This window comes from Danio rerio, chromosome 14 (genome assembly GCF_052040795.2).
Source record: "Danio rerio strain M-AB ecotype USA chromosome 14, GRCz13ab, whole genome shotgun sequence".
Classification (NCBI taxonomy): Eukaryota; Metazoa; Chordata; class Actinopteri; order Cypriniformes; family Danionidae; genus Danio; species Danio rerio.
In genome coordinates, this window is record NC_141034.1 from 30,590,619 (window position 1) to 30,617,657 (window position 27,039).

Consider the following 27,039-nt stretch of genomic DNA (forward strand, 5'->3'; position numbering starts at 1 on the left):
AAATTAACAAATTAATTTAATTCAATTTATGTTCATTTCTACAGCGCTTTTACAATGTAGATTGTGTTAAAGCAGCTTAACATAAAAGTTCTAGTAAATTGAAACTGTGTCAGTCCAGTTTTTAGAGTTGAAGTTCAGTTTAGTTCAGTGTAGTTTAAATTTCACAACTAAAAGTCCAAACACTGAAGAGCAAATCCATCGATGCACAACTCCACAAGTACCAAAACCAAGCAAGCCAGTGTAGAGAAACAAAACTTTACCAATAGATAAAAGAGAGAGAAACCAGGCTCAGTTGGGCACAACCATTTCTCCTCTGGCCAAACATTAAGGCTAAGGGTGATTAAAATGACCTAAATATATAAGAAAAAACAGGATATTCCTTCGTTTAACTCATTCCATGAAGATATACTAGTTTCCGTTGAATTACGAGGGTCCAGGAGAACCTAAATATACAAGTAAGCTTAGTTTCAAAGGTATTGTTTTTGTAAATTAACACAAAAATGCCATGGTCACTTTATTATTGTACAATTTCTAGCTTTGTCAGGCTGAAAATGTTTTATTGGGTTGAATTGCCTGAAATGTTTAGATTTTTATTTTTGTTCTGAAAAAGCAGTTGGAATTTATTTTTCTTATTTTAACTTATTATTCTATAAGCAAGTTTCAATGATTTTATTTATCATTATTATAAATGTGTAAAATATTTTGTACTGTACAATAGTATTAGAACATCTTTCTATCAGTATCCCTAACCCTTTAACTGACCTATCAAAAAAAAAAAATGCATTTACATTTTTTACTTCAACATGACATAATTTTTAACATATCAACCTCTACCACATGGTTAATATGTCGGTTTATGGTAAAAGTACCTAAATGAATACACTATGAAAAGGTGTAAGGAAAATATGAAGTGTAAGACCAATAACATATTTAAAAAAAAAAAATTTGAGTACTAAATAATCTTTTTTTTTTTTTTTTTTAAGTATGCCATAAAATATTTCAGATTCTCTTTTAATGTTTTTTTTTTTTTACAATAAAACCAACATCAAGTGCAGTAGTGCAACAGGATTATGTTTGTTTGATTTTTTGTAAAAAACAACATTGCTGTGTGTGTAAACCATTATTTAAAACAGTCATTCTTTAAACGGCTTTATTTAATATATTCAAAATATGGTCAACCATTAGGTAGAGCAGCAGTTTAAGGGTTAAAGAATATTGGATTTATTCAGGTAAAATTTGCCAAATTCAGTGGCATTGCCCCACATAATAAAATTATTTTTTTATTGGATTTACCATTCCGGCCATGTTTTTTTAAGATATAGGCTACATGCTTTTCCTTGTGCATTTAAACATGATTTAAAACATTTGAAAACTGAAAAAGTAAAAAATCATTATCAAAATCCAAAAAATTAATCTACAAGTATTTAGCAGTTCATAGTGATCTAAAACAATTGTGATTGTAACCAATTTGGGTAATACAATTGAACTACTTTCTCAAGAATTTAACCTTAACATACGTGCCCACAATGATAATTTAATATTTTTAGACAAGACAAAAAAAAGTGTCCAAAGGATGTGTGCAAAAAGCTACCTATTCAGTTATATAAAAACAACTCACAGACACAAACATCTGAAGTCCTGCAGATAACTGTTAGGATGCGCCCATCTGCCATGTGTTATGGTGAAGTACAACAGAGTCATTGTTTTGGATGTGTAAGCAACAGCCTCCCGCTGCCCCACCCTGGGATCTCCCTGGGCGAGAGCAAGTGGGAGTCGAGTACAGCTGCTGAAAAAAGTTGCAAGTGTAACCAGGATAGAAAGGATACAAGACCTCTAAAAGACACTTCCTGTAGCCACATCCCTTCCCCTTGACCTCTTCAGCTGCCAAACATCAGCACATTGGCTCTTTGGGACAAAATGTTACTATTCAAAGCACTTCCCACTCCCTGACCATTGCGATGTTCGTTCTGTCAAAACTACACAATGCAAAGTGAGAATAGAGGATCAGTAATTTTATGAAATGTGTGAATAAGAGCAACAGTTGATCTCTAAATAGCATATAGGAGAAATTCCAGCATTATGGATGTGACATTTGCAGTAAAAACTCAAATCATCAATTCATGGAGAAAGTACGTGTTAAAGGGTCACGAAACACCAATACACATTTTTTGAGCTGTTGACAGTCGTATACGTGTCCCACGTTGCTAAAAACAATATTAGGACACATATTTCACTAAAAAGTGGTAGAAAAATTGTTTGGACATCCGGGTCGTCAGTGTTGCTTTTATATATTGCTGCAGTGAAGGTTTTGTTTTCATTTTCCCTCTATAAGAGAGCAGCTGGACTCACGTGTGGATTACAGTGCACGTGATGCGCAACAGAAATACGTGTCTAAGAAATTTTTTCTACTCGAGAGGTTTCCTCATCTGGAAATAATGAAATCCGGATTCACTGCTTGTCTTCTATTAATAAAAAGACGTGGCTCCAGTTGGTGTTGATTTTCCTGTCTCTACCAATTTTGTAAGTGAGCGACCAGTGGTCTTTGTTTGTTTATTCAGATGGCAAAGTTAGTTTGTATCGTCAGCAGTACTCTTTCAGTGTTTAAAGACAGACCTTAGTCAAAGGATTTGCTAAAGGAAGTTACTAAAGTTTACAGTACATTAATATCACTAAAATATTATGGACTGAAAGATCCACTGTAATTGCTGCTCTCTAAATCTGAACACGTAAACACTACAAATCAAACTGTTTCAGTCGTATAGGATTTTTGCCGCATTTTATGACAGGAATAACACATGCGGCTTTCTGATGCTATACCGACCAAGTGCATCTAAGTTACAGAGAAATGCAGAAGTTTTTTCCCTCTCATTTGCCGTGCTGTAACAAACATTGCATGAAAAATACATGCTTTCAGCAATTCCTCGAATTAAATATTTAATTTGTCACAAGGGGCATAAATGAAATTCCTGAATGAAAGTTCCAAACTGCAGTTAAAGTCCACCATTTAATAATTCAAATAATTCAATTACTGATGTCCATGTAAACACAGTCAGTCTCTCCCTCCTGCGTCTGTGTGTTTGTTTTGTCTCTGTGAAAATCAGCAAGTGCCCAAACCGACACTCCCATTTTTATGCAAATGTTTATGCACCTTCCCTCTTTCCCTCCTCCAACACTCCCCCCTAAACAGAGCTGGACACGCCCACTTTCTTGACCTTTTTCCAAAGTAGAAGTGTGAAAACACCCTGCTGAAACAGGGGGGTTTCATGGCCCTTTAACATATTATTGAAACGTGTTTATATATTCCAAAACAACTAACCAGTGTTATGAGATCTAAAAAAATTTCACAGACTGATATTTTTCTGATTTTAAATAAGAATAACCATGTGTTACGGATCTGACCAAAAAAGTTTGCATGTTTACAGTCTACAACAAACTTTTAATGTGAATATTGATTTATATATCGAATATTATGTGAATTAAACTGCACAACCCAAAGGAAAAAATGCTAATCATAGGGATAGGAGTTGGCTCCACATAAAGAACATGACTGATTTTATTTTATTTTTGCATTTATGAGGAAAAAGTTTCATTATGAATGAGACACCTCTCCATTGTGGATGTAAAAGATGTGAAAGTGGCATTTGTGAGACTTTGGTAATTAAAAAATAATTGTTTGAAAACATGGACAGAGACATAGACAACTTTAAAAGTATGGTAAAATATTAATTACACATAAAAACTTTTGGTTTTGGTGAAAATATTTTTTTTCATGCCAAGGTTGACACTTGCATGGAATTGTTCATAGATAATCTGCCCAGATCATCCTGCTCCTATATTGTTCAGGCTTCTGCAACAGATGCAGGAGCTATAAAATGAGCCCTGGCATTAAAAGCACAAGACTTAACTAATAGGTCACTGTCTTTCACCAAAATTACAGATCATACTTTGCAGCTCATCAGATAAATGAAAGTATAATGCCATTTAAACATTGAGTCTCTGCCGTTGCACTGATCCTTAATATAATTTGTTAAATGCACACCAAAACTTTATGAAGCTCAGCAGACAGTGTCTTTAGGATAAACTAAATAAAATGAAATCAATTAAATCTTCAAAAATCAAGTTTAGTATTAAATACTTGCATCAGTAAAATGCATATTAAAATGAAAATACAATCATTTTTATATATTTTTTAATACTGTAAAAGGAGAAATTCTGTGGTTTGCAATCAACCTCAATTCAAGCAATGACCATCACAAAGACCACAGTTGTCAAAACAAAATTGCTCACTATTAGGTGAAAAAGTTTCCATATGTCATAGAAGGCAGGTGCAAACTTCACACCCTGTTTGTCACTGACGCAGTTCCTGTTTTGAAATCTAAAAAACATCCTTAAAGCAATAACCTACCTAAAAACTGTGTGTACTTCAAAAGTGAGCTGGGTGTTCTTGTACAGTACATTTTAAAACACCTAGAGATAAGTATTTTATGTGGCAACTGATATTACACCACATATTCTGCAGAGAAGCACATATTCCAAGTTAAACCTGACTTGAAACTAATGCATTTAAATAAACTGCTCCAAGTCTGATTAAGAGCTGATCCAACCGATAATTATTATTCACATTTTAGGAATGAATGGAAATGCAGACACATTACATATTAAGAATTAGCGTTTTAAAAATGTGTACTTTTATCCAATAAAAGGATATGTGAATAAACAATGAGGGAGACTAATATACAGAATAAATTCAACATGAAAAAGGTAATTCTCAACAGACTGTATAACAGGATTATACAGTATAGCGCTCCAATCTAAGTCATCTCAGATTCCATTTTAATTATCCTTAAATATCTCTATTAGGTCTGCGCTATTTTGGATAAATCTGACATTTCCATATTTTGTTTTAGTGCGATATACATACAATTTTAGCAAATGGTTTGAATAGCTCGATTTAGAAATGTTTAATTTAGATCGACTGGGAGTCTGGGATGATCAAGTCTTTTTCTAAGCAGTGCATCTGCATCTGCATATAATATATTACAAGCATATATAAATACAACAGAGCAAAAATAAACAAAAAATACAGTGCTTTATGGTTTCCTGAACAGTATTCAAAAAACAAAAACTTAATTAAATGTAAAATAATATGCTCACTTGGTTCCTCAATAAATAATCTAGTAATGCAATATGACATGCACATACACACATTGTAATATTGATTCTCAAATGATACATTGTTCAGACCTAATCTTAATGAAAGTTAGTTTATTACAGATTGTATATAATTATCTCACAGAATCATCTAGCCCAATGGTCTCAAACTCAATTGCTGGAGGGCCACAGCTCTGCAGAGTTTAGCTCCACCTACCTCCAAATCACACCTTCTAAGCCAGTGGTTCCCAACCTTTTTCTTAGGGGCCCCCCCTATAGGCATATACAAACATTGGAGCCCCCCCACCATTAAAATACACACTCACGCACACACATATGCTTTATATATATATATGTATATATATGTATATATATGTATATATATATATATATATATATATATATATATATATATATATATACTGTATGTGTGTGTTTGTGTAATATTAATATATAATATGTATATAAACTATAAATTAATCAGTTTTAACTTGTCCTGGCCTTCAATAAAACCAAAATTTAGGTAGGCTTTGCCATACTGTTTAATCTTTTTCTTCGCCTCTGAAGAATCACTGCATTTACGTTTCTCTGCCGATTTTGTTTTGATTTTGCCTTTACGACACGTTGACAAGCACATTGCGTGAGTGAGCAAAATTTAAATAATTATTTAAAGTTATTTATTTATTATTTTCACTATTATGTTGGAATTTTAAGCATATGTATTGATATATATATATATATATATATATATATATATATATATATATATATATATATATATATATATATATATATATATATATATATATATATGGTACTTAAAAATACATATATAATAGTAGGGCTGCTCGATTTTGGGAAAAATCATAACCACGATTATTTTGGTCATAATTGTAAAATTGTAATCATGATTATTCAAAACGATTATCAGTTAAAGTCAAAATTATTAGTGCTGAGAATTTTTTTTAAATATAAATATTTCCCAAATTATGTTTAACAGCAAGGAATTTTAACAGTATTTCCTATAATATTTTTTCTTCTAGGCTTATTTGTTTTATTTTAGCTAGAATAAAAGCAGGTTAAAATATTTAAGGTCAATATTATTAGCCCCCTTAAGCAATAAATATTTTTGATTGTCTGCAGAAGAGACTACTGTTATACAACGACTTGCCTTATTACCCTAATTAAGCCTTTGAACTGCACTTTAATCTGAATGCTTGTATTTTTAAAAATACCTAGTGAAAGATTATGTACTGTCATCATAGCAAAGATAAAAGAAATCCGTTATTAGAAATGAGATATTAAAACTAGTATGTTCAGGAAAAAAAAAACTTCTTTCCATGAAACAGAAATTGGGAGGAAAAGGGTTGCTAATATTTAGGAAGGCTAATAATTCTGACTTCAAGTGTATACATACAGTTATTTTCCACTCTGCACAGGAAAGAGAAATAAATACAATAGAATAAAAATATTAAACAAACTGTGCTTTAAGCATCTTCACTGTAAGAAAAACACTTTAGCTACAGCAGTCCTTCAGTCAAGACTAGTGGGGGATTTTCTAGTTGTTTGATTAATAATCATAGAAACAGGCGGCAGTGGGAATATTTCTCGCTGTCTCTTTGGTTTCTCTTTCACGTGTCTTTTGATTCTCAACTCGTTTGTTTATTACACAAATGAGGGTTAATATAAATAATCACTAATCACCGCGTTTTGACACCTATTTGACCATTAGAAAGCTCATGTTAATGACTTTAGATGTCTGCGCTCCTCTGCTCGTCTCAGAGTGCGAATGAGCGAATGCTGACCGGCCGCATGATTCTGACTGAGTGTGCTTGCTGCACACACACATAAGCACGCGCTCGTTCGGGCTTTTAGGAGCAACACGTGTACAACTAGAAAGGTGGCGGTATATGATGCAATAAGCGTTTATCTCGATTAATTTTTTTTTATAGTCGTTTGAAATCGAAATCGGATTTTCGATTAATTGTACAGCCCTATATAATAGTGGAGCATTTTAATGCCTTTTTCTACCTCAACACTTATCCTCTCCCGCGCCCCCCTTGTGAACTCTGGCGCCCCCCTTAGGGGGGCGCGGACCCCAGGTTGGGAACCACTGTTCTAAGCCTTCTCACACTATGCTATCCGTACCGTGCCCAGGCCCGTTTCCCGGATCGTTTGAGAAGTGTGAGTACGCTGAATCGAGCTCAGGTTCACTTGGCCGGCCCTGGCCCGGTTGGAAGAGCGCGGATCACTTGGGCTTTGGCGTGGTACACTTGTGTGTGAGTGCAAAACGCCCCAAAGCCCAAAACTGACAGCGAGACGTGACTTTTAATGGACCGTTTCATATGGATTTATTAGTCATTTTTACTGTTTAGTGAACGCAAACTGCCATAGTTTATTAAATACACAAACCCCTCCTTGCACAACAGCTGCGCACCATCAGCAAATCTCCTAATTCCTGCAGAACGAGGGCTTTATGATTGTTTATGAGCGTCAAAAGTGGCGAATCTATTCGGCGAAATATATGACCGTGTCACCGCATCCCTAAGGACAAAAGCGATATAATTAGAGAAATCTCCACTGTGCTGAGCGAGAGCTTACTGAACAGCGCAGCATCGATGACATAAGCATGCCCAGGCCCGATTGTAATGTGACTGTGGACCGTCGAGGGAAACGCTGAGGGGGGACTAGCGTGCTTTCTCCCGGTTCGAGGCAACTGTACATAGTGTGAGTACGCCCTTAATAGTCTCTAGTTGTCTTGAACACCTTGATTATTTGGATCAGCTTTGTTTGATTAGGGTTGGAGCTAGGCTTGGGCGGTATCCAAATTTTGATACCGTCAAACCGCCTCCATATTTTACCCCGGTTTCCGGTATTACCGGCGTAATAAAAAAAATTATGACGTAAGGCTCAGACAGCGTCACCAAACTGTTGGCTTGAGCCTAAACCATTCAGAAACTGAATAGCTTCTATGCGACCTTAGGCTCGCGGTCAGAGAGAGAGAGAGAGAGAGAGAGAAAGAGAAAGAGAAAGAGAGAGAGAGAAAGAGAGAGAGAGAGAGAGAGAGAGAGAGAGAGAGAGAGAGAGAGAGAGAGAGAGAGAGAGAGACGCACAGCACCTCTCTCTCTCTCTCTCTCTCACACACACACACATCTCTCCCGCGATTTATTCAGAAATTTACTCCCACACCATAAGAAATCTGGCCGGTTCCCGCGGTACTGCAGCGGGAATGCAGAGCTGTAATCGGGCCATAAAAATTATACCCGATAGGTCCCGAGTCCGACAGGTACAGTTTGATTGACAGCTTTATAAAGCCCGAACTCATTTACAGCCCGACATTATTCAAATGTGCTCATGCACACAGCTCTAATGCAATTTTTCAAGAATGAGTCATTTATATGTTTTAACATCATTTATTCGTAACAAACGTAGACTAGGCTATATGCCACTTGAAAGTTGGAACAAAGAAATAAAAGTCCTACAGCTGTAACATCGTAACATCTCAGCACTCTATAGGTCTAGGTACATGCACTTAGCCTTTAAATTGGCCAACACACCAATGAAAAAAAATCTTTCTTAACAAATCAAATTAAAATAAACTCTAAATGATGACGGGTATTTTGGCAGTAACGAAATTAAGATAAAGGCTCTGCAAGGTTTGTTTCTCAACTTCTCTTCACAATCTGGCATTAAGGCGGCGGTGAAGCTGAATATTAAAAAAATAATGCCACCATTAGTCTGTATACTCTGTCTACATTATGATTATATGGTTTAATTAATATTTATTTATAATTGAAAAACCCTTTACTCACCAAGATTAGGCTACGTGTGTTTGTGGAGGAACATTATTAAATCCACAGGCTTTAGCGCAGTCCTGCGCTCACGGGGTCCAGCAGCTGAACACCCTTTCCTGCGGCTACAGGTCGAGATGCAGAGTTCTGATCTGGCTGATTTTGCAAGTTTTGGGTTGGATTGTTTGTTCATCTTCTACCAGTCAGGAACATCCATTTAATTTTCCATGACAGCAGTTTTACTGTAGCAAACGGCCTCGTCTTTTTACCTGTCAGCTTGCGGTTTAGGGCTCTACCGTAATACGCAGTGTATGAGCGACCGCGAAATACCTGCGGCTGGAATAGCCGCTCTTTCTGAGCTAGTGACTGGCTTGACCGCCGTAATAATTCGCTTTTTTTACTACTTCATCATCATTTGTTTCACCTTTGCAGGGATGGATTTTAATGCTGGGATTTGGATTTTTTCGGGTCTCGCCGGGTTCGGGCAAAGATCTTCAGCTCTAATGCAGACCTGTCGTTCATATTAACCACGTCTCCCTTCTGTTCAGTCGAAACTGCCAAACTGCAGGACACTTTGAAGCGCGACACGTCACGTCACCTCTCCCTCTCCCCCTCCCTCTTCCTCTCTCTATCTCCTCCACACTGTCCCGTGATGACAACCACACATACGTTTTTGTAGGCATTAAATAAAGGATATTTAATATTTTATGACGGTATAACGGTATTGAAACTGACACCGTTGCTATTTTTAGATCTCGCGGTATACCATAATACCGAAATATCGCCCAAGCCTAGTTGGAGCAAAACAGTCAAGAGCTACAGCCCTCCAGGGATCGAGTTTGAGACAAATGATCTAGCATAACTGTCCTAAAATTCAGACACCTTCCTCCAAACTCAAAATAACATGAGAAATTGGTGTATGCATCTTTTTTCATTCTGCGGAATATCACATTTATAATGGAGAAAAAAGGAACTACAGCAAATTAAAAACATTTTAGCTTAATCATAAATGCATTAGGCTCCCCAGAAAGAAACAGTACTTAGTATGTTTAAAGCATTCTTCTAACTTCAGCAAGCATTATAAATTCAGATTTTTTTGTTGGAAACAGCTACTGGCAAACATTTTGAATGGCAACAACAACCTGAAATCTTACAATCATCCAGTGATTGTATACAATGGGAGGGCACACTCCAAAACACCTTGCTTATCAGCAGAAACAAGCAATCAGCTTGTAACCAGCACATTCAGTCTTTATGGTTGAGGGACTGATGATAGCAAAGCTTTAACAATAGGAAGTACAGGACTCAGATCAGCAATATAAGAGCTCAATACACAAACACACACTTCCCTATCTCCATCCTGCCTCTACACTCAGCTGCTCCATTTGCAAAATGAGAAGCAAAGAAAGCATTACCCATATTGATTTTTCTAGCAGTCGCAAAAGCCTTGCACTTAATGCTTTTACTCGATGCTCTTAATTCATGATGAGGCTTTTTGATTTAAAAAAACAATAATCTTTTTGGAGTAAGGCTAATATGCCCATAAAATGAAAGTTGACATTCAACGTGGTTTATGATTTAAAATGAAAATAATGTTTAGATGCTAATCTCAATCACAACAACATTATCAGAAGATGTGCATCTTAATGCTGCTTTTTAATTAAGATATACATTTAAAAGCAGTGCCATTTGTAAAATTACACACAAAATCAGCTTTCTAAATCATAATGGAGTTACATTTTGACACTAATAGAGCTCCAGACCAAGAAAGAGGTGCTTTTACTCCCTGCTGGATCAATTGATTTATTACAAGAACTGTCATGCAGTCGCAATGCCTCTAGTGGGTTTCAGCCCATGCATTATCCTTAAGATCAAATTACGCATAGAATTAGGAATAATAGCCAGATTGAATGAGCCATCTAACATTTTAGTGACATTTAAAAGCTTGAAAGAAGCACAGACTTACAATCATAATCGGAAAAGTAGGCCCAGAACAAGACAATTTATCTTTTTCTAAATATGGAAGAGACCCGTCACACCCATCCAAGACAAAGATGCAGTCGTTCAGAGGGGGGTTGTTTAATTGCTTGACACCATCCAGTCTCTTCATCCCTGGGGTCTTACATCATCGACACAAATAGGGAAAGACCTTCTTCATGCTGTACATAAACAATTTCCACCCCATTGTTCTCCTTTACTCGGACACCACAAAGTTTTCTGACGGTATACATATTTAGCACAGCACATTCATTTCAATCGATATTATTCAGGATCAGGTTGAAGCTCGAGATTGACAACAGATGTGAGTGCTAACATGAACATCTACATGACAGATGTTACACGTTGGCAGATATTCAGAAAGCCTCAATGGAAATGAAATCTGCTGTTGCAAAAACTAGGTGTGAGGAACAGACTTAAAAATGACTGCAGAGGTAAAATATGAGTTTTTGCCAAATTTCAGCCAAATATTAAAGCGTACAGCTAACCATTAAAAATTCCATCTAGAGAGAAAATATCTTTTAACCTTAAAAACAAACAAAGCTCTGAAAGTTACAGTATACAGTTGAAGTCAGAATTTTTAGCCCCCCTGAATTATTAGCTCATTAATTATTAGCTTATTAAACTTCTGTTCAACGAAGACAATGCTCAACACATTTCTGAACATAAGTTGTCAACTCATTTCTAATAACTGATTTCTTTAATCTTTGCCGTGATGACAGTAAATAATATTCAACAAGTTATTTTTCAAGACACTTCTATACAGCTTAAAGTGACATTTAAAACCATAACTCGGTTAATTAGGTTAACTAGGCAGGTTAGAGTAATTAGGCAAGTTATTGAATAACGATGGTTTGTTCTGTAGACTATAGAAAATAATATATATATAGCTTAAAGGGGCTATTAATTTTTACCTTAAAATGTATTTAAAAAAAATAAAAACTGCTTTTATTCTAGCCAAAATAAAACAAATAAGACTTTTTCCAGAGAAAAATATATATTATGACATATTGTGAAAATGTCCTTGCCCTGTTAAACATCATTTAAGAAATATTTTAAAAATCTAAATCAAAAGGAGGTTTATTAATTCTGATTTCAACTGTATGTATTTGTCAAGGTGAGACATCAGATTTTGGTGGCTGCAATACATCTATACAAATGTGTGTAAATTAGGGATGTAACGGTATTGTAAATACCGTCATACCGCAATATTAATTTTTTTCGATATTACCGAAGTCGCATGACTCGGTAAAACTATAGGTCTTCTGAGAAAATTTGCTCAGGCGATTGAAGCGAACGGGAGGTAGCGAAAACTACTGTTCCCATCAGCCCATGCTTGACCATCATCCCTTGCGGTCTGTTGTCGCTACAGATCCAGTAATGCGGAAATGGAGTGTGCTGCTAGAAGCGGGGATGAAAAGAGCTGGAAAACTCTAAGGCCCCGTTTACACTAATGCGTTTTAGTTTGAAAACGCATAAGTTTTGCTACGGTTACGCCAACCGTCCACACTACGCCAGAGTTCTCGAGCGCCGAAAACGGAGCGTTTCGAAAACGCAGGAGAGGTTGTTTTCATTCTGAAACGCTGCTGTTCCGTCTCATTGTGGATGATGGAAAACGGAGACGTCTGAAAACGGAGGCGGGGCTGCAGACGTTCGCCTCTCTGATTGGGGCTTTTCCTGAATATTAAGTAGCCTAACACGCACAGTTCAGTGCTGCATTCTTTCCGTGTAAGTTCAGACTTCGCAAGTTTTGATCAAGGCTGCAGTCTCTTCTTCTCAGTTTGATATGGAAAAGCAGACTATACCGAGGACACGGGTAAATCTTTAAAGGGAACAGTGTACTTTATAACTTCATTCACATCACCCTGGCTTCGTTGTTTCACTTTCTCAACAATAAAATGTAAACATGATTTAAGGAACTGCCTATTTTCACTGTGTGGATATTTATAACAAAACGGAGCCGATAACAACTGCCTCCTTTCAATTTCAGTGAAAATACGAAACACAGCCTCTCTTTTGCTGAGTATCAGTTTTAATAATTGATAATGGCCATTTTAAAAGTGTAACATACAATAAGTTTATACATTATAGGAAATAAAGGCAAGCGATCAGTCAATATACAGAATGTACGTGGTTACATTAACCATTAACTTATCTATGCGCTCAGCCCAAACACGTTACCTGAGAACAAGTAATAGATTCCAATGCCCAAAGTCAGGGAATATGTCGTTAGATAAAGACAACAAGATAAATGAAATATACCGTTTAATAAATATAGTGAGATTAGATCCAGCGGGAGATGCTTGATGAGAAGTCCGACTAGCAGAGCTCTCATCTGGGTAGATGGGCTGAGTGTGATTAAATGTTGAATGTGATGAGTTTTCAACAATACTAAATTGAAACTTTATTTTTTTTACATGGTTTAATAATTTTTTGTTATTAAAATTGAAGTTCCTGTTTCAAAGCTTACAGATAGATGACTAATTTGTATGTTATTGACACTTTTGGCACTTTTTTGGAGTATTTTCATAAGTTTTGTTTTTTCCTGTAAATGATTCAATAAATACCGTACCGTGACATTCATACCGAGGTATTACCGTACCGTGAAATTCTGATACCGTTACATCCCTAGTGTAAATGCGTGGAAAGCATTTTAAATGCAAATAAAATACTTTGTTTCTAATAAGTTGTGTGAAAATATAGGTGAAATAATTGTCATTAAGTACATAAAAATCTAGTACTTACTAAAATATATCAAATAAGCGATCATATAAAAATATATTTTAATTGATTAAAAGTGTGGACAAATGTGCAAAACCTAGTTTAATAAATAGACAGATTATACAGATTTAAATTGAAAATCAATTAGTACTTTGGGGCTCCACAGTTAACTTGTAATTTGTCATCAAATGATTCTTGTTCCAAATAAATATTCCAATGTTTGTTTGTTTTTTGGTGCATACAAACTATTGCAATTTAGTTGGTGTCTTGTATTTTGTAAATCATGGTCTAGACTGTTTAATTTCTACCCCGCCTAAAAGAAAGTGACACATTCATGCTTTCAACATCAAAGTCAACGATGAGATGGAATGCATGTGGTATTTCACAGATAAATTATAAAACTGCTGAAAAACAACTGCAAGCATAGTTTTATTGCAACCAAGTGGCATTACTCTGTGACAAATCATCATAATCTTATTATGTGATGAATGAAAGCCAGTAACAAGGTAATGCTGTTCTTTGAAGGCGCTCAGTCTCTGATAACATGGTACAAGCTGACCGAATCTAAATCTCCCTGCATCAAGGTCAAAAACAAGCTGCTGCTTTTCAAACGAGTTTCTACTAAAAGGACAGACATGCTTTCTAAAAAGCAAGCATGTCAGTGCATCAATGCTAGGTAGCACAGGTCCTTTTGTGGCTCTCAATCTACAATGATTTACAACACTTCACAAGAACTGTAATAAACAACTCTTGGACCACTTGAATAAACAAAAAACACATCTCCTCTTTACCACTCTTTGTCCAACACAACTGGTTGATCAATGCTTGGAAAACTAAAGAGAATGCTAAAATATTCCCAAAAACTGCACACATGGATCTATGTTTAAAACCTCATCTAACAGGCACAAACACAATATGTTAACAAACAAAAGGTTAAAACAAACTTTAGCCATCAGATGGACCGTTCGGACATCCATCTAGGGGTTTAAATCAAACACACACAACGACCTCCCCTTAAATCCCGTGTGAGTTGCGTATCTAGACAGCATCTTTTGGCCGCCAAATGCACCTTTAGAAGATTCTAGCCAAAACATAACAATAAGTTTTTGCATCCATAAACGCTGTCTGACTGGGCAGCACACTAGGGTTTGAGACACAGCCAGTAAGACACGCCACGACACGCACATCTCTCCTCACAAGAATGTGAACAGTCACTTTCTTTAACTATAAACCAATTATTATTAAAACACAGGAGTTGTACATTTCATCCGCCCGAGGTTTAGTACTTAAGTATGAACAATTTAACATCAAACCGCACAACTTTATTGGCTTATAAACGAGGACTGAAGCTAAGCTAACGTTACATTAGCCTCAACTTTGTATGATTAAGTTAAAAACATTGCTTTTTAAGTCAAAAACGCATTTCCTTTTGATAACATTACTCGTTAGCGTAACTTTCTTAAATTACAAAAACATATACTTTCAAACATTTTAGGTTTTCTCTATTGTGTTAAAACTTTGTGCTAGCCCAGGTGCTACATAGCCAGTTAGCAGTTTAGATTTGCAGTTTGTGGTTTAATTAAACCCAAATAACCAATACAGCTTCCAAACAAGGCTCTGCAACTGATTTTAAATATCTTACAAGTTGCTTTAGGAAAATGTAAATACACTTTGTTCACGTGTTTTCCTCACCTCATTCACACAAAAAGGAGAAAAAAACAGCAAGGAAACTTTTTCAATCACTTCTCAACACCTCCCTGCGGAAAAGCCACCATCCCTGCTGGAATAAAGTTGATAAGTGACCGCTGAAGCGTCTTTATCGGTTAGATGTATTATCATTAGGTTACATACCTTTCAAGAAATGCTGTAGACTCTGTCGACCTTTGCTCTGTTTTACAGACACCGACATGAAGGAGTTTTTTTCCTTTTTTCCTGCCTCTCTTTCCCTCGTCTCTCACCCTCCTGGCGTCAAACAGGCTGGAGGCGAAGTGCATTAGTGCATATCCATCCGCCCATTTGACAACCTACCACTCTTCTTCTGTTAGCAGCTCGAGTGACTGCAGATGCATTTGATCAAAAGATGTGTGTGATAAATGGACTATCTTAGTGTATATAATAAGAGTAAATGTCTGTTCTAATTAGATGAGAGGCGAAAATAACTGTTAGATATAAATAAAACCTATATTTTTGGTACTATAGCAGTGTTTAGTTTATTATTGTTGTTTTTGTTGTTATTTTTATTTGTATATTGTGTATTATTAATTTTAATCCTCATTTGTTATTTTTTGATCTATCTGTTCATTCATTTATTCATTCATTCTTAATTTGTTTGTTTGTTGTTTGTTTGTTTGTTTATAAGGTTTTGGTAATCTCAGCAAGAGATATCATTACATTATCTTATTATTAAAATATGTAATTTATACACCCCATATCTGTAATGAATATGAAAGTGTAATTCATATTTATTATAAAATGATTTGTTGTTGTTATTATTATTATTATTATTATTATTATTATTATTATTATTATCATTATTATTATTATTATGTGTAAAATATTAATCCTCATTTGTCCTATCTTTGTCTCTCTGGTCATTCATTCATCCATTTGGTAATATACAGTCCATTGCTGTTGTCATTGTCAGAAGCAAAACTCATTACATTAAGATTAAAATAATTTATTTATACAGCCTACATAATGTGTATTTATGTGTATCTAAATCTATTCAAATCTATCTGTCAGTTTATTATTATATATTTTTTTATATTTATTATTTAAATTGAATAAGGTGCTTGGTAACTTTGGATATTGTTATGGTAATGGTAATCATTAAAACCGAACGAAATATGTTTTGAATACTATTATTTTTCACATAATGTAATTTTGGCTGTATTAATAATAATAATTAAATTATAGGAGGAAGCCTTATTTGTGAGCGAATATACTAGATGTAGGCCTGTAGATTTAATGGCGGAAGGATACCTTTGGTCACCATGTTTTTCCCGAGCCGTCTTGAAGTTGTGCTACGGTCACGTGACGTCACGATGCTTGGCTCCACTCTGTCTGGCTTTTAAAACTTCACTAGTACAGCAGCCAATGGAGAGAGAGTTACGCGCTGCTTACTTACTCGCGCTCACAAACGAGCCAGTATTCAAATTCATTAGTTTGCTCATCTGCGTTATTAGACAAGCAAAATCATTAATAATCGCTGTAGAGAACTATCTATCTATCTATCTATCTATCTATCTATCTGTCTGTCTGTCTGTCTGTCTGTCTGTCTGTCTGTCTGTCTGTCTGTCTGTCTGTCTGTCTGTCTGTCTGTCTGTCTGTCTGTGTCTATCCGACCCTCTGTCCATCCGACCGTCTACCTGAGGAAATATCGGAGGTAACGCTTGGAGCTTTGTAAAAATATACGTAATTTTCACTCTATATTATTGTGACGCTGCGTTGACTTGGTTGACTGGTCCCGATATTGTGCAGGAGATTGTCAAATGCACATGCAGGGTTATTATTGTCCTGAATGTGCCACGGGGTAAAATTGTATCCAAATTCACATGATTCGCGTTCATCTGGGTATTTTGATTCTGTTTACTGGCTATGATCCCACATGTGTATTTGCTCTGCTCTGGCTTTCTGTAAAGCACATGTCCTGAAAGAAAAGAGTCACAGCTTCTGTAGGCCCTTTAGCAAAGTCTGTGTATTTTTCTAATAAATCTATCTATCTATCTATCTATCTATCTATCTATCTATCTATCTATCTATCTATCTATCTATCTATCTATCTATCTATCTATCTATCTATCTATCTATCTATCTATCTATCTATCTATCTATCTATCTATGTCTGTTGTTTTTATTTATTTATTTATTTTTATTGGATGTCTGTGCTTATTGAATGACAGTTTTTCTCTATTGCTTTGGTTCAATTCTGGATTGAAATTTTTATTTTTCAAAACAATAAGTTTAGATCTCTGAATAATTAGCTTATTGTTCACTTCAGACGGGCATTTCTTATCAGTTTTTCTCAGTGGCTTTGGTGCATTTCTCACAACACTGTTTACATTTGCACAACAGTTCATGCATTTCTCAAAACAATAATCTGCAAAACCTTGCTGATAACCTGCAAAAGCGTGCCACTTGCTCAAAATGGAGAGCTCATTCCTCAAAAGCAAGTATTCATGTCAATGACAGTGTCAGTGTCATCAAGATGAAAAGTCCCAACACCGTTGTTTATGAACAAGATAGTCAAATGGCTTTGCCATGGTTTCATCATGACAGTTTTCTCTACATTTTTTAAAATGCAGAAAAGTCCGATTTTGGTGACACGTGCTGAAAATTCTAAAGACAGCACTAATACTATTGGCACAGCCGTTTGAAAACTACAGTAAATTTAGACATCACTGCATTTAGTGAGGTGTCTGAGTACAAGACACTGAATATGTATGTTTTTATGCTCTTTGCAATTCTAATTTATTCACAGCATTGTGCAAAAGAACAAACACAGTCTTATTTACAACAAACAAAAACTTCCTTTAGGTAGAGCTGTGCACAACTGTAAACAATATTGCAGTACATATTGGAACTAAACCTACAACATACACAGGTCTGTAAATCATTCATGAAATTGTTAAATTTAGAAGACATTTTGAGGAAAAAAAAGAATTAAAGATTTTTTATAAAATTAGCTTGACAGATTTTGACAACTAGTTCAACATTTTTGTATGTTATGACTTGAGTAATGAAATAAGGATTATTAGTTTTATATGGAATGACTATTTAGCATTTACAAGATTAGTTAATTTTGACTCACCTGACATCAGCAAATAATAATGCTATGAACAGCAGAGTTGTATGAAAGCAATTTATGCATGTCCAAAAGCATCTGCAATTTGTTGGAAGGAATGAGAAACTGCTACTATGATGTGCACAGATGACTAATTGTTTTGAGAAATGCATGACCTGTTGTGCAAATGTAAACAGTGTTGTGAGAAATGCACCAAAGCCACTGAGAAAAACTGTAAGTTCACTTATACCGCATGTCTTTGGACTGTGGGGAAACCGGAGAACCTGGAGGGAACGCACACGGAGAACATACAAACTCCATACATAAATACTAAGTTGTGTCGGTGCCAATAGCCTAGTGGTTAAATGCGCCAACACATAACATTAAGATGCACACGGTGACCTAAGTTTGATTCCTGGCTTGAGGTCCTATGCTGATATCTCATAATGCTGTCCTTCACTGTCTTTCCTATCACAATAATGGTAATGTAATGTAATGTGTATTTATATAGCGCATTTATTGTGTATGGCCATACACCCAAAGCGCTTTACAATCATGAGGGGGGTCTCTCCACACCACCACCAGTGTGCAGCATCCACTTGGATGATGCGACGGCAGCCACAGGACAACGGCGCCAGTGCGCTCACCACACACCAGCTATTGGTGGAGTGGAGAGACAGTGATTGAGGCAATTCGGTGGATGAGGATGATTGGGAGCCCATGATCGTAAGGGCCGATAGAGGGACTTTGGCCAGGACACCGGGGTTACACCTCTGCTCTTTCACGAGAAGTGCCATGTGATTTTTAATGGCCACAGAGAGTCAGGACCTCGGTTTAACGTCTCATCCGAAAGACGGCGCCCACTGACAGTGTAGTGTCCCCTTCACTTTTACTGAGGCATTAGGACTGACGCAGACCACAGGTTGAGCGCCCCCTGCTGGCCTCACTAACACCACTTCCAACAGCAACCTACTGTTCCCTAGTGGTCTCCCATCCAGGTACTAACCAGGCTCAGCCCTGCTTAGCTTCAGTGAGTAACCGGTCTTGGGCTGCAGGGTGATATGGCTGTGGCAAACCCCTAAAAAATGGTGACAAACCCCTAAAAAATAAGAATTATAGAAATGCCAACTGGTACTCAAACCAGCAATCGTCTTGCAATGAGGTGACAGTGCTAACCACTAAGCCACTATGTCACCAGATCTGTGCCAGATAGCCTAATAAAAGTATGTGCATTAGTGTTAGAAAGCTACATGTCCTAAATTGTTATATTATAATTGTTGACAAATATTTGAATGTGTTATTTTAATGGAATATTTCCTATGTATTGTCAGCTAAATAAACAAATAAAAATGTAATTAAATAAGTTATAAATAAAATTTATTTAATTAAATACAAAATAAATTTAAGGAATTGTGTTTCACAGTTTTTCTCAACATCTTAACATTCAAATCTCAAAACGTTTTGCTGGAACTATAGAACTCTATTTAATGTCTGCAAAATGTACACTGAAAAAAATATTTCTGCTGTTTGTTCAAACCACCTGTTTAAAATGAGCTGAAACAACACAATTTTTGTCATTTCTTTGGCAAATAATTTGTTCAGTCAATTTAAATTTGTAAACCATTAAGTTAACTTAAGCGTTTTGCGTTGGAACAATATGAAGAAATTGTGTTGGTCCAGCTATCTAGTTAAGGGAGTTGTAGGTCCCAGCATGCTTTGCATGGGATTGAATTAAGAAAGTGAAATGTTGACAATAAAAGTAATCTTATGTGTTAAAGTTAATAAACTTAGACTTGCTAATAGACTAATAGACTTGTTAGAGTTTATTCTTTACTTTAGTTTGAAGATGTAGAAGAGTTTCATGTAATGCTTCGAGTTTTGTGATTACCACCTAGAAGAAGAACCCATGCTTTTTTCAGCTTAATTAGCAAAAATGCAGTTTGTTGCTTTGCTCTGTGAGCAATAACTGTTTTAAAATTAGTTCTAAGATCAATCTCAACCAACTGTATATGTAACTCATGAAATAGGCTTTAAAACACTCTTTTAGTTCATTTAGGATAACTTCAAATAAAACTAAGAGACTTTGAAATGTACAACACATAATAGAAATACATGATATTATCACACCTTTGAGTTTACGTTAAATAAAATACAAATTTATTTAAACTTTTTTTTGATAAATGTCTCACCATCTCAATTGCATTTAGTTGTGTAAATTTTTTTTTTTCAGTTGGTGCTAAACAAATTTATTGGATAGAAATCCTGCCCTCCAATAAATTGCGTTCAACCAATGGCTTATTTTTTTGAGTGTAGTTACTCCCCCAAAACATTTTATTCATGCTTCAAAACAAGAGAAAATCACTTACTGTTGTGCACATTTCAACTCTGATCTGAGAAATGTACCAAAGCGTCTGAGAAAAACTGTAGTCGTTTGCTCATGACATAAGACTTTACATGAAAAATGTTTACATATTGTCATAATATTTAGTCATAATGTATTTTCCTATACATGTCCATTAGACTTCTTTTTACAAATCTGTCTACAATTGGAACATTTCTCCCTGGTGACTTGATTTTTTCTAATGAAGGTGCATCTTGAAGATTGTCCTATGTTAACATTTCTCCCTTTGTTTTGTTTTTTCTCTGTGCTTTTTCTCAGTACTGTGTCTTTTCCTTTCTCAAAACGACATGATCTGTCAACAAATTACAGTACAAACAGCAAAAGGAAAAACAGCCATAATTTACATCAGAACTGCAGCCCTCCAGAGTAGTGTTATACTGACAACATGACTAATCAATTTGACTGTCTCATCTAATGACAGCAGGACTTGTCATTCTGACAGCACTGACATCTTCATTGACACAGAAATTTAGTTTTGAGAGGTAAACTAAGGATTTTGAGCAAAAGAGCTTTTGTGGGTAATCCATGGTGTTTTACTATTTGTACACAATGTCTTGAGAAATGCACTTACTTACTGTTTTGCAAATTTCAATTCTGATCTGATAAATGTAAAGTGACTGAGAAAAACTGTAATCAACTAAATAGAGATCAGTGTATGTGTCTGAATGTGTGGGTGGGTGTTTCCCAGTACAATGTTGCAGCTAGAAGGACATCCGCTGTGTAAAACATATGCAGGGAAAGTTGGTGGTTCATTCCACTGTGGCGACCCCTGATAAATAAAGGCACTAAACCGAAGGAAATTGAATAAATGAAAGAGATCTGCTCTCTCTTTTCTCCCCCCTTCCGTTAAATTCAGAACACAGAGACACACTTCCTGAAGTAAACACAAGGGGTCAGTCTTTCCCTTTGAAAAATTATTTCCCAGTCACTTTTATTCTTTACATTCTCTCCAAATGTATGAAATCGATGTGCCATATCGTTAAACATTTCCATTGTTTTGTTATTTGTTTTAAACAGCACATACAATATACAATACAATACATATATATTGGCAATATTGGCTGAAGACACCTGAAGTAACAAACAATGAGGTCAGAGGTCAGTAAGTTTATTATTAAATGAACAATTACTCTTCCTGAGTAGAGTGTGTTGATATTTTTTGGTGCAGTTGAAGGCGATTAAGTTTAATTTCTCTTCCTGTTTTACTTTGTGCCTCCCCCTTTGATTCCCCCAGATTTTGTTCATACAGGCTTCATGCTTTCACAAGCTGTGAGTTTTATGGATACTGGAAACCTGGTTCTACAATCTGTTCTCACTGGGTGTCCTGCATGTGATATAAAGGGAGCTATTGTGGGTCAAGCCCACACAGCAAAAGGCCAAATCAGAGGGCAACATGTGTAGAGCAGGTCATGCGTGTTGTCAAAGTCATCCATCCAGATCCCCAAACATCTGTGTCTGTCTGTCTGCAAGCGCAGAAGAAGGACTTATTCATTTCAGTTTCGCAAATCTAAACAGTTTGTCTCTTTTATCTCACTGCCTTTTTGAACAGACACTAAAGCCGAGTGCTTTCTGTTACTGTAAGCCTCTCCATCAATGAGAACGCACTCCATCACTTGGGCTAAAAGAGAACAGCTGCATGCAATACAAAAATTTAATGTGAAACTTATGACTAGCATGAAATGACTGCCCTGGATTCCATTTATGTTTGAATGTAAGCCCTGACTTCATTGTGCATTTTTCCAATCAAGACGCAAGTTGCTCAGCACTGATGCTTTTGCAGACTTAGTTCTTGGTTGGACACATCTAGTAGAGTCTACTGATTATGTTTGTGTGGTTGTTACATTAAAGTGTTTTTTTTAATGAAAGATAAATAAGTAATCTTGATTAGGACAAAGTACACATCACTCTTGAAAGTGTATTTAGCTATGCACAGTGCACTCAAGTTCACATTGTATCGTGAAACCCATTTGTTCCAATTTAGGTGGGATACAGTTAACATTAGGGCAAGTTTAGTGGTCTGGGTAGGTTTAAGTGTGCAAGGTTAAGAGGTAAATGCAGGGTCAAGACTAACTAGGGGCCATAAACCTACTGTGTATTTTGGAATTTGGCACAGACAGAGTTTAGTCTCAACTTTAAATAGCAAATTTATAATCTCAAACTCAAAGTCACCAACAGTCCAGATTTTCGTTCAAATTTATGTCAGTAACTTTTGCAGCACATAGCTTAGCTAATTTATTTTTCAAGAGTTCATACTTAGCTGATGATTGATAATAAAGTGTGTTTGGCATGCTGTCCTGGGAGAGAGCTCTGCTCTCAGAATATCGAGCCCGGAGCTCCCTCAGGTTTGAAGGGCGAGAGGGGAGTTTGAGCTCAGGTAGGTCTCGAGAACTCCCCTGCTTGCAAATGTGTTAGGAATAGCTGAGAGATGTAGCTGTCTAAGAGTTTGTCTTATGATGCCACTTAGGATTAGAAAATTTACTTGTATTTTATGTCTTTGGACAGTGGGAGGAAACCAGAGCACCCGGGGAAAACCCACACAAGCACAGGGAGAACCTGTAAACTCCGCACAAAAATGCAGACTGGCCTGGTGAGGGCTCAAACCACTGCCGTTCTTGCAATGAGGCAACAGTGCTAATCACTGGGCCGCCGTGCCACCCTAACAAGAGAAGGGGAGAAGTGAGCCTGGAAGGGGGCATTACAAGATAAATATGACTGTAGTGAGAAACACTGGTTGTTTATAGTGAGTTAGTCTTCATTTGACTGGCGCAATATGTAAAGCTGATGCAGGACCAGCCATGATCAATCGTGAGCATGTGACCCTCTCAAAATTAGTTAAGAAATAAACTACATTTTACAGTCATTCCATGACTTACCCTTTTTCAAATATGCTAATCATTTTCTTTAGACCATGCACACATAAACCTTCTTATTAAAGGGGGACCTGTTATGCAAAAATCACTTTTTAAGAGGTTTAAACACAGTTGTGTGGCAAGAGTGTGTGAATATAACCAGCTTCTAATGGTAAAAAAATATTATTTTCACACTTCATAAAAACGGCTTTGACGCAATCTACAAAAGCGCTACAGTATATAAACTTGAACTGAATTGAATAAAAACAGAAACACTTGGACTGACATTCTCCCTTTGTACATGTCATCAGAGGGGGAAGCCCTGCACATTAATAATGATCTCTCCCTCATTAGCATAGGCCATTAGTTTTGTTTTTGAATCTGCCACTGGCTGTTTCTCAATCACCGTTCTTGCATTCTCGTGTTCTCATGTTATGTCATCATCAACTGCCAAAGTTCAGTTCCAAAACTCAAGACCGCAAGAACAGAGGATGCGGAAAGTTCCCGGATGTATTCTTGATATTGAGGATGCGTGCAGCGTGGATGCAGACTTGAGCGCAAAACTTGCTCGAAAAGACCCAGAAATCATTGTAGCTGAATAAAGAAAGTGAAGAGCACAGCATTTTATATAGGTTTCTTATTCAAGTTCAGAGATATAACTTATTTGTCTCAGCAGTTTCCCTAAATGAAAATTAGTTTTAATTCAACATGGAGGCTCAGTGGTAAGCACTGTTGCCTCACAGCAAGAAGGTCGCTGGTTCAAGTACTGGCTGGGTCAGTTGGCATTTCTGTGTGGTGTATGCATGTTCTCTCTATGTTGACGTGGGTTTCCTCCAGTCCAAACACATGCGCTAGGTGAATTGAATAAACTAAATTGTCCATTGTGTATGTGTGTAAATGAGTGTGTGTGGATGTTTCCCAGTACTGGGTTGCAGCTGGAATGGCATCCGCTGGGTAAACATATGCTGGATTAGTTGGAGGTTCATTCCGCTATGGCGAACCCTGATGAATCAAGGGACTAAGCTGAAGGAGAATGAATGAGTTGTTTGTATTGTGCAACATATATTTGTAAGGTTTTTATAGTTTATATTGTGAAAAGGGAAAAAACATTAAATCATTGTAGGAATGTTGTAATGTTTAAATCACTTTTCATTAAAATGCGTGAAGCTCTTGTGACCATCAGGAAGAATACAGCATTTCATTTCTCACAGGACATGTTCTCTGTTCTCGCGGTCTCCCAAGTTCGTTTTTCTGAGGTAACTTGGCTAGAATGGTCTCCACAAGAACATGAGTCTATTCTCTGCATTTTTGGAATTGAGCCACAGCCACTATGCTGACACATAGGCATTTGTAGCTTCGCCCTCTTTTAAAAACAGGACAGTCTCGTTTGAATTTAAAGCCAAAGCAGCACAATTTGGATCAAAGCCTAAAGGGGAATTTACAAAGTTACAAACATTATTTGTGTAGCATGGAGCTGAAACTTCACATACACACTCTAGGGGCATCTTCTAAAACATGAGCCTGATAGGTCATCTATAACACAGATGAATTTGTGAAACTAAAACTGTGGCTTCATTTCTGAAACATTTTCTTTGCATATTGACACCAAACTTTGTCCTTGCCACCTCACTGTCAGCTCAAAGTAATTACAGATATATGTTTACATGTAACGTAACAGTATACTATCTAATGTAATAAGACTCATTGCTTTGTCAGATACAATTACAAGCAAAAACTAGTTAACTTAATAATATAGAGTATAATCTAAATATTTTAAGCTATTGGACATGTGACCACATGAAGCCAACTTTTGACACACAGAGAGTGAAACATTAACATCTGGACATGTGTTTCACATTTGAAATGAGAGATATCTCAATAGTAGCCGTGTGTAGGTGTAATAGGAACACCTTTCCAATACTTTATTTATGCAGTTCACCCTAAAACACACAGAACCATAAATCATCCATGAAATTGCCAAACTTAACAACGTTTTTTTTTCCAAACCTGGTTACCTGATTTAAATGTGGGAAGTCAGAATAGTAAATATACTAAAGCAAAACAGACATCAGATTATTTATGAAGGTCCCAGGCATCCTGCTGTGCAACCCTGAATTTAATTCAGATGTAAGTGGATTAGACTTGACATTTGCTTCCGTGCAGTGGCATAATTGACTCAAACGTGTGGTTAAGCATAGAGTTGAGCAGCTGTTTCTAAAAGGAGATGAGGATATATTTAATATGTTGCAGCAAACTGACCACTGGTTGCGATACTGTACACTGTGACAACTTAACTTGTATGTTAGCCAACACTAAAGCTCTGTGCCACTAAACAGTGTGCCAGTGTCTCGCTCCGGGAGCAAAAAGCCTGTTGGAATGTTTGGTCGAGGCTGCCAGCTGAGAAAGGATACAGCGCACATATGTTTCCTACTCCAGCACTGTTGGGCAGCTTGAGACATCCCGCGGCAGGGAACTGAAGCTCTGTTTACCATCCTCAAACGCTTCCTGAGTTTACACGGCAATATAACAAGCACAGTAAAGTCAAATGGCAGGTTTAAACAACAGGCATCTTTCCATGTAAAGTCATGCGGAAGCTCTTTTCAAAGACCAGCGGTTGGTTGAGATCCAAAAATTGCACGTCTGTTTGGATTATCGGAGAAAAAAATGCAGAATGTGGATAATAAATCCAACAAACCTTTAATTGTAAATGAAATAGGTGTAACAACATTTAAGACCTCATGAAATTAAGATAAAGGTTTTATAGCTTTTATAGTTGGGTTTATGGTAATGACCTACCCTACAGTATAGCCTATATGTAAAACTACAAAAACCTTTCATTGTCAGATATTTGCATCAGCCTTTTCATCTAAAAAAAGAGAAAAAAAACAGAAGAAAATATTGATGACTCATCCTGCACTATGCTGATTTTTGCCCAATTAGGTGCTGTCTAGAAAAAGAATGTTCACACGTGTACCTTGGTTGTCGGTTCTTTCAGTCTGGTCCAAAAATGAAAAATAAGTTTGTCCTGGTCTGTTAATGGTTCACTAAGTCATCTTCATGATGATAATAATAATAATAATAATAATAATAATAATAATAATAATAATAATACTTATATATATATATATATATTTTAGAAAACACTCTATGAAGCTCAAATAAAAGTTTAGAGTATACAAAAATATACTCTTGATTAAAAAAATCCTGGAAATGTACCTTTAGGATGTATATAATTAAAAATACCAATTTATTAAATAAAAAGGCTAACACGTAACATTTTGAGTACACTGGCTCTTCATCAGACTGATGTTACAAGCTTTGTGTTAGGCTTTTTAATTTACTAAA

The 27,039-nt window shown here is 36.2% G+C and overlaps 1 protein-coding gene and 1 long non-coding RNA gene across 5 annotated transcripts in view; one reads left to right on the forward strand and one right to left on the reverse strand.

Moving 5' to 3' along the window:
- The window catches only part of smad5 (SMAD family member 5), a 30,998-nt gene extending 15,336 nt beyond the window's left edge, over nucleotides 1-15,662 (reverse strand). Inside the window, exons 1-2 of one of the 4 annotated variants that reach the window (NM_131368.3) lie at nucleotides 15,513-15,662; nucleotides 15,354-15,438 (exon numbers count right to left, since the gene is read on the reverse strand). The gene's annotated coding sequence lies outside the window, so the exon portion shown is untranslated. Of the gene's footprint in view, nucleotides 1-15,353; nucleotides 15,442-15,512 lie in introns of all 4 variants that reach the window. The other 3 variants (XM_087280101.1, NM_001346309.1, XM_087280102.1) reach the window with 3 other exon arrangements.
- On the forward strand, nucleotides 985-15,651 carry LOC147833966 (uncharacterized). The gene is made up of 4 exons (XR_015507532.1): nucleotides 985-5,392; nucleotides 7,275-7,950; nucleotides 9,738-12,104; nucleotides 13,573-15,651. It is a non-coding gene; the product is annotated as an uncharacterized LOC147833966 (long non-coding RNA).
- Nucleotides 15,663-27,039: the final 11,377 nt, after the last annotated feature.